The sequence below is a fragment of the Passer domesticus genome, chromosome 2 (assembly GCF_036417665.1).
Source record: "Passer domesticus isolate bPasDom1 chromosome 2, bPasDom1.hap1, whole genome shotgun sequence".
NCBI lineage: Eukaryota > Metazoa > Chordata > Aves > Passeriformes > Passeridae > Passer > Passer domesticus.
In genome coordinates, this window is record NC_087475.1 from 23,219,641 (window position 1) to 23,228,820 (window position 9,180).

Here is a 9,180-nt window from a genome sequence, read left to right on the forward strand (position 1 = left end):
CATTTTACAATTTGAGCATAATTTCATCATAGAGCAGCTAACAAAAGGTTGCTGTAGAGAATCATTACTATCCCAGCTGTGTTGCAGAACAGTATGCTATGCCAGCTTTGCAAATGCTTACACAGGAATATATCTTTGATAACATAAAAGTGGTCTTGTCGCCTTGTCTTGTCACAGATTGCATGAGATCTCATAAACCAATATTTATATAGCTGGAGGCAGAAAATGAAATTTTCCCATACATAATTGCAGAAGGGTTTGAGGAGCTGCAGTGCTGTTCAAAATTTCATATACTATCCACTGCCTTTGCAGTGGTAATATGTGGACCAGAAACTCTTCTATAATATTTTGGACTGATTTTAGACACAATTATTTTAATCCCCCTCTTCCCCAGCACTGTGAAAAAACCCCAAAAAAACCTCAGCAAATTGTGTAACTGCCAAGCATATCGTGTAATCTGCAGGCTCATTTACTGTAACCAATACTTTTACACTGTCTAGCTAGAAAAGTCACAGGTGCAGTGATTTAATTACTGGTCAGTCATTTTGCATTGATTCAGTCAGCAACAACATGTCCTTTCCAGGAACTGCTTCAGAATTATTTTAAAGCCATTGTTCCAGCTGCCCTGGGTCAAGTGCTGAGAATCAAATTTAAAATTGCAAAGGCAGACACTCACATAGAGAAGAAAATTTGCATGAAAGAAGTTGATGAGTTTGTTTCTTTGGCAAAATATTGAGTGTGGCAGGCCATAGTGGATGAGAAAAAGTTATGGTTGTCAATTATTAAAGTAGAATCTGACAAATATATTTTTTAAATATTTTCTTATTTTCTATGAAAAAATAATGAAAAAACCACACCATTAATTGGTATTGCCTCAAACCTGAAAGAAACAGAAGAGTGTCATACCCTGAAAACACCAGTCTGGTTGGCAGTAACACATCATGGGATTCTTTCAGATACTTCATCTGTAACAACCTCCTCCACATGCATACAAAAGAGAGATTAGGCATTTTAGGGGCACAGTACCTTTTGAGGTCAGAGGGAATATAAAGCTGAATTCTAGACATAATTGCTAGGTAGAGCTAATAATAAGTTGTATCAGTTGTCTATTTCATTGTTTCAGTACCATCTGAGTATTTCTGATCCTTTCAGATTGATTGGTTTGTCCATTGGTTTGGGTGTGGGGTTTTTATTTTTGTTGGTTTTGTTTTTTCTTTAATTTCTTTTCCATTTAGGAGCATCAGTCTATCTTGAGAGTTTATATCATTGAGTTCATAGCAAAACAATCATCTTCTCTTCAGCTCTCTTCCATATTTCTGACTAATACCTTTTCTGAGTTCTCCCCAGCTCACAGCATGCAAATTCCTTTTATGCTAAAATGTACTTTTGTGCACTTCTGTTAAATTTTTTGGTTATGACATGAAGCTCCTAAGCATTTGAATAGACCCTGGAACAATCAGCCTTAAATTAAAAATGGTCTTTGTCTTACTGCAAAATTTGCATCACTTTCTATTGTTTATTGCTGATATTTTTGCATTGTATTTAATGAGGATGTTTTAAGACTTTCCAGGTTAAGCAAAACTTCCCAGGCTGATATCAGGTTGAAGTTTATCCATAATTTTCCTGTCTGTGTGCAAAAATTCTTCCCCACACTTTTCTTTTTTTTTTAACCAGAAATAGTGGAATATTATGTAAGACACAAACTACAAAGACAAAAGTAAAGCAAGATTTTTTCTTTTCTGTCAGCATTCAGTATAGGTTACCTTATAAATAGGACAATGCAAGAGATTGTGACCAAGCCACCCAGAAACAGTTTGTGTGTAGCAATATCTGATATCTCATCAGACACTCCAGCTGTCCCTCCCTTTACTCTACTCCTGAGACTTGAAACTAAAAAGTTTTACCTCCCTTATGTTAAAACCTTATTTCACACCTGCTTTTCAGCTTTATTAATAAAGCTGCATTCCATCCTGTTAGAGTATGAAGAGATTATTGAGTAAGAAATATTCCTGCAGAAAGGCTGCAGTGACATAGTAAATAGTAATCTCTATAAATTCTGTCTTATGGTCATTGCATGTGCACTTATTATACTGGCAAAGTATTCAAAGAATAAGCATGTTTGAGGTAAGAAAGCTGCTGAGCTTCTTTTTGTAACTGCATTGTTGAAACCTGGTTTGTTCTTGAGCTAGAACCCAAAGCAGATTAACTACCATACTAGAGTAAATTTTCAGGAGATGTAGTCGTAATTGGCTTTAGAAGTTATGATGAAGACATAAACAGGCATTTTATTACTAAATTAAAATATGCACTAGGTGGAATTGGTATATATAAAATTCATGGGTGAATAGCATGCTTGGGGTAATTATAGAAATTCAAAAGGTGAATAAAGTGTATGTGGATATATGTTGTATAATATAGGAATGTATATATGGTACAGTGATTTTTTTTAAAGCATTGGGGTTTTTAAACTTAATGCCTAAATAAAAAGACCTGTTATGACCTTGTGTAGGTTTTAGAAATCATTTTGGAAAATGCTTTACATATACACATAATTAACTTAATGAATCAAATTTACTGTTCCATCTCAGAGGGACACTGAAAATTCACCTCTGAGCAAGTGAAGTGTTTTAAATGCTGTTCCATCTATAATTTCTTTATGGATTTAAGGCCAATGGATGAGGCTCCATGACACAAAATAGCCATTTGACTAACTGCCAATATTTGAGGCTGGAAATGTACAATAATTTCACGAGGAAAAAAATTGATTTAAAACAGAACAAGTGTTAAAGTTGATTGTATTTTTAACTAGCAATTTTTTTTTTGTTGGTTTTTTTTCCTCTTGAAAATGTTATGTTTATTTCAGCTGGGCTATATCAATGGTAGGTGTTAACAATAACCTAAAAGTTGCCCTTAAAATTCAGCTTGTCTGTTGCTGAATTGACCTATGATGGTGTGGAGAAAAGATGCAGCTCTGGGGATTCTGCACATAAAAGTAACCTACTTTGGAGCTCTAAATGTCCTTCCACAATGTGTTATTTTTCAGATATTGTCAGCTTGTTAGTTACAAGTCAGAAGAGGAAAAATGTGTGACTTCAACAGAAATGATTGGGTGTTTCAAATGTGTATAATTTATACAAAAAGATATTATTTTTAAAGGTTTACAAAGAATGGATACTCTGCTTTCAGTAAATGGGAGTTTTTGTCTGATCTACCACAAAATCTGTGTTATCTACAGATGGCCAGAGTTTTCCTTAAAATAAAAAGAATTAGAAGCAAACCTTTCTAAGGTAAAGGTTGATGAGAGTAACCTTACTGCTTTTTGAAAAGCTAAAATATGTCTGGAATTTAAAAAATATTTTTGTAAATATTTTAAAATAATTTACAAATATTTTAGTAATTATATAATAAAACCTGCTTTGTTTTGCCAAAGGTTTTCCTTTAAATTATATTGAAAATATTACATGGAGAATAAAAGTAAATTTAGATTGCAGTATAAAATTTTTTTAAAAATCAGAATTAAAAATTGTTGCCTGGTCAGCTCTCTTTTTACAATTTAGCTAAATAAAAGATGCATAAGGTAAGTAATCTAATAGTGACACTGATTTTGCCATCTTATGCTTTAAATGAGGTCCATCAAGTTTTTATTTGTTTGCTTGCTCTTTTTAAACAATTCTTAGGCTTATTTTAACTGCTTTTCATATCTACTTCCTCCAGATTTACACTCAGTTCTAATTCCTAGATTTTGCATGTTGTCTGTTAAAAATGCTTTAAAATGCTTTTTATTAGATACTCTTTTCTGCTATGTGCATGTGCATGAATCTGTGCTGCAGCATGATTCAACCTTGTGCCTCCTGTAGAATCATCAGCTCACATCTAACACTGAGCTCACTTTTTGTATAATGTATAAGTAGTTTATAGTCAAAACACATTCTCCAAAGCCACTCATTCAACTGTCAAGACTGGCTAAAACACATTTATTCAAAAGCAAAAAAAAAAAAAAAAATTATTATATTAAAGAAATTTTATAAATCTACCAATCACTTTAAATATTTTTTCACTAATAGAACTAGAAAATAATTTCTAGACTGTTAATTTAGATTGCTTCTATTCATTCAAGTTTCAGCATTTCTTAAATTTCACTGTTTTATGCAATGGAAGCAGGCAAGAGCTATACTTTGCGTTTTCAGAAAGCATGCTTTTTCTTAATGTGTTTTGCTGGTTGGATTTTCTTCTTTCCTTCTCTATAATAATAACATTTAGAAATAACTCATAACAAATGAATCCCCAGGCTTAAATTGAATCAGAGGAATACAAATTAATATTTTTTTTTACTTCTGTTTTAAACAGAAAGGTCAGTTCTTTTGGTCCTATTCCCCTTGCAGTGTTGTAGACATGCACATAGCTGTGGGTAACTTCACAGAACAAGGGCAGCAGCACAATGTGACATTACTACACAGCTTGCTGCAAACCTTTCATTTCAACAAGAACCAGCTGCTTGATTATTCATGTTCTTCCAATTCAGAAGCCAAGAGGAATTATATTCTGAGGGTTAGGCACTGCCAGAAGAGCTCTCATGGAGAGATGGGTGTTTACTGACAATATTGACTCAGTAGGTATTGTCCTGCTTCGATTAGACACAAACAGAAGGAGTTAAAAATGGATTTTAAAGCCCGACATATGAATCAGAAAATGAAATTTAGAGTTACAATAAAAGAGCCAATACACTTAGTTTTTAGGCCATCTAAGGAAATTGAGATTAACAATAGATGTGAATTCATGGGCTCTTCATTTTTTTCATAATAGTCAAAGTTCTGGATTACATGACGCTAATGAATGTTATTTATCACCTCATAACGCTATTTTTCACCTGTGTGGGACATTTAATTAACTTTCAAGTGCTTCATTATCTATTGCAGTCTCATGGCATATCTGGTATTCAGACAAATAATCTTATTTTGTAGAGCTTGAGTGATCTAAAGAAGAATGTAATTTGAGGTAAAATAATACATGAGAGAGATGTGAAAGGGTCATACAAATAGTAGAGTCATCATATTTCATAATACATTTAGTGAATAAATTATGGGCTTAATGTATTCTTCTGCTCCATGCATTGCATTCCATCTTATAGTGAGAAGTTGTATACAAACCCTAAATAAATGAACAGAAAGGAAAACAAAAAGAGGGTTACCTTAATTATGCATTACATTCCCAAGTATTAACACACATATAATATGCAAGGTAAAACTAGCCATGCAAATATACTGCCAAATTAGACCATTTATCAAAGATACTATCTTAAAAATAAGAAATTGGGGAAAAAAGCATCACTAATTTTAAACTGAAAGGAAATAAAATTATCTGCCAAAGGAAATAAGTGTGAAAGCAAACCTGAAATACAAGTGTAAATGAATATGTATGTGCCACTTCCTCCAGTCTCTTTATAAATGGGCACAATAAATAATACCAGTAAAACAAGACTGAATGATCCTTCTGTGCTGTGTAGAGCACTTTGGTACCTACTCGGTGAAGAATATTCTTAAACCATAAGGTTTCATAGCGTCCAAATTAACAGTAGTGACCAAATGTGATTGCTTCATCTTTTGCACCAAACAAGTTTCTGAATCATGTGGAATATCTATTGAAAAATTGTGGAAAACAGACATGAGTCTTAGAGTAAAGGAATATAAATGAAGTATTCAGAGTTATAGATTATAGAAAGAGAACTCAGTGCCTAAATTCAAAAATTAATGCCACAATGAATATTTCATTGAAAGAAAGGTATTTCCAGATTTCTGGTTGTACTCACTTCTGTTTGCAGCAGGGAGAGAAGCTTAATGAGTAGGTCTTAAAAGGAAAATATATAGACTTCCCGTCTGGACTGCAATATATAGGACAATAATCAGAAATAAATTTATAGTAATTTCTAAGGCACAAATATATATTTTGTTCAGTAGGAGCCTTTGGAAGATTTTTTTTTCAATTTATTTAACATATATAAGTAAGGACAGAGATTCCAATGAAAATTATGGAATATGAAGCAGAAGGCATTTGGTGATAATCCATAGAAGAAGAAAAGAAGGTTTTACATATTTCATGAATCCACATGATCAAAATGCATATATTGTATTGTGTTCAAACTTAGGGTGCTTTCCATCTTGAGATGTTTCATGATTCTAGGATTTGAAATGCATGAATTTCAAAAATAAGTAAAAAGTAATATTTATCAAAAGTATTAGGAATAAAAAAATAAAATAAAACCTAATAATATAGAAAATAATTAAAAAGAGATATATAGCTTTAAACAAGAAAGAAAGGATTTTTTAAAGAAACATCATAAAGGCTGCAAAAAGTTAAAAGAGGCACAGAAAATATTCAGAAAGAATGCAAACTGGGCTGGAAAGTAAAATAAAACTCAGCAAGAAAGGGAAAAAGATAAAACTGAAACAAAACTAAGTAGGAAAAGAAGGCAGCAAATAATAAAAATATGATCCTTCAGAAAGGTTCATAAAGACCAGAAAACCAAGGAAAATTCTTCCTTGGATGATTCTATATGCTTAGAGATAAAAAAGACAGTAAAAAAGAAAAAAAAAAGTACAGAAATGAATATTTGTATTCTTCATTGCTAAGAGCTAACTTAGCTATGGGGTCCCAGAAAGGTCTATGCAGTAACTTATGATATTCACTGTATTTATATAAGAGAGTGAATAATGACCTGCCAAACATTACAGTTGAGAAACACTTTTCAAAGTGAAAAATAGAGATGAATGCACAATATTATGTAAGGAACTTGTTGTATTCAGTGATAAAAAATATAAATGATAATACAGTGCTCATAAATTTAGTGCAAAGCACACATGTAATTATCACCCTAACTGAAGACACAGATGATGATCTTTGAATTAGGGACTACTATTCTCAAAAATTGTCTTAAAATAATTCTAAATAAGCAAATATCTTGTCAAAAAATAAGAGTGAAGGAGTATAGAATGAAAATAAACAAAGAAAAAATACCAATATAGAAATGGATGTATATGCCATGCTGAATAAAATGTGCTAATTAGCACATTTAGAAAAAACCAAAAAGCCCCTCAGGTTTAGATTAAGTCCTGAGAAGGATGAAAAGGATGATCAAAAGCATGAAATTGCTTACCTATAAGGTGGCACTGTGGAAGAAATACTTCTGAGTTTAAAAATAAGCAATCTGTGGAAGATAAAATGGAGGTTCCATAAAATTGTGAATGGTTTGAAGAAAGTAAATAAAAAAGTAATACTCACTTTTTATCATATATGAAAAAAGAGAAAAAATACAGAAATCAATTGGTGTTCCATTGATGGCATAGGAATTTAGCAGAAAATAACCCCCCTTGTGTTCCAGCTGCTCCTCAGAGATCGGAGGGGCTGGCCATGGCTGGGTTTAATTGTTGATTATAGGCAATTTAGAATTATAATGAGAACAGATGCACAAATAGTGCATTTTTAAAATCTAATACGATGGGTCTGATTGCCTTCAAATAAGGATCTACACAATCCAGATTTGTGGATGCAGATTTGTTTATTGAAACAATAGGAGAACAGGTTCAGGATTGCTGGGGATGAATCCACTTACTGCAGAGTATATGTTGCAACAGAAAGTACAGTAAGAGAGATCTTTAAAAGTTCTACATATATATATATATATAAAGAAATATTCATGTGTAAAAACCAATTTGTACGTATTATGAAAAATTGGAATGCAGTGGGAAAAAAGAGTTGGAAGAAAGCAGAGGAAATTGGGCAATCAAAGTAAGCTTCATATAACTTCTTTTAAGTGTTTTTAAATAATAGGAAAATTAACATAATGTAGATGGATACTATAGCAAATATTTCATTAATTCTTCATAAATATTAAAATTACATAGACAATGAAAGTCATCTGATTGCAACAGATCAATGTTTTGACTGCATTTTTAAAACTTATATTTAGTTTTTCTTTATAAATTAAATACTGCAGCAATGAGAGAAATCTCATCTTGGCCATTTTAAACATCCATGAAGATTAAGCCATTATTACAAACACTTAAACACTTATCCATATAAAAATCAAGCTTTTAATCACATAACATAATTTTATATCCATTACACCATAAAAGCCGAAGGAATTGGGTTAGTTAAAGCATGCAATTACAACAGGCTGACCTTCAGAATTTGACTCATAAAATTATGAACTAAACAGTGCCTTTGTCATTTAAAAGCTTATAAAAAAGCATAAGAAACTAACAAATTATGAAAAAATTATGGTCCATTGTATTTTGTACTGATCTTCATTTACTTGAACAGTTTATTTCATCTGCTTAATTTAGTAACAATATGTCAGATGAATTTCTCCTACTGAAGGTCATCCAATCAAGCAGTACCAACCTCAGTGGTAAAAATCTCTTGGAAAATAAGATTTCATTGGTACAGTCAATAAACAAGCTGCCATCAATAAAAACAAAATACACTCTAATCAAAGAGAGACATGTGTGCATGATTATGCTTCCAAAAACTGTGGGTTGTGCTCCTCTGGATGAGACATAAAAACCAGCAGATGGTCAGGGGTGGCATAGGAACAAGTGGGTTTATTTCTTCTATTCATAATACTGAAATTTGATCATTATGCTAAGAATAATAGATACCTAGGTTTTTCTAATTCACTTTGTAACACAGGGAGGCATACAACAGTTTGCAAGTTCCTGCTCTAACGATCTGCAATTAGACCAGATTATTTTAACAGATTATAAAACATTAGTCACCCCTCACATTCAAAGAAAAACAGTCAGATACTCTGTTAGAAACAACACTGAACACTATTTTTTCCTTTTTGCTTCCATTCCTGGATGCTTACAAACCTGTCCAGAAACACACTATTTATACTCTCGACATTATGCCATGTACATTTTTCTGGAGGCTTTTATGCCTTCAAATTAATGACAGTACAATTAAAATTCTATGCCACAATAAAGAATGAAGTAAAACAAGGCAGCACATAAAGACAAAAATGAAACCAAGAAAAATAATATTTAAACATTTCTACCCCTTTCTTTTGCTTACACTTGACAGAAAACTAGGGTCTCTCTCTCTAAGACATATTTATGGAAGGAATTCCTATGAATAGCCATGCTATTTCAATGTTTATGTTTAATGGCTGCAGAGGTGGGAATT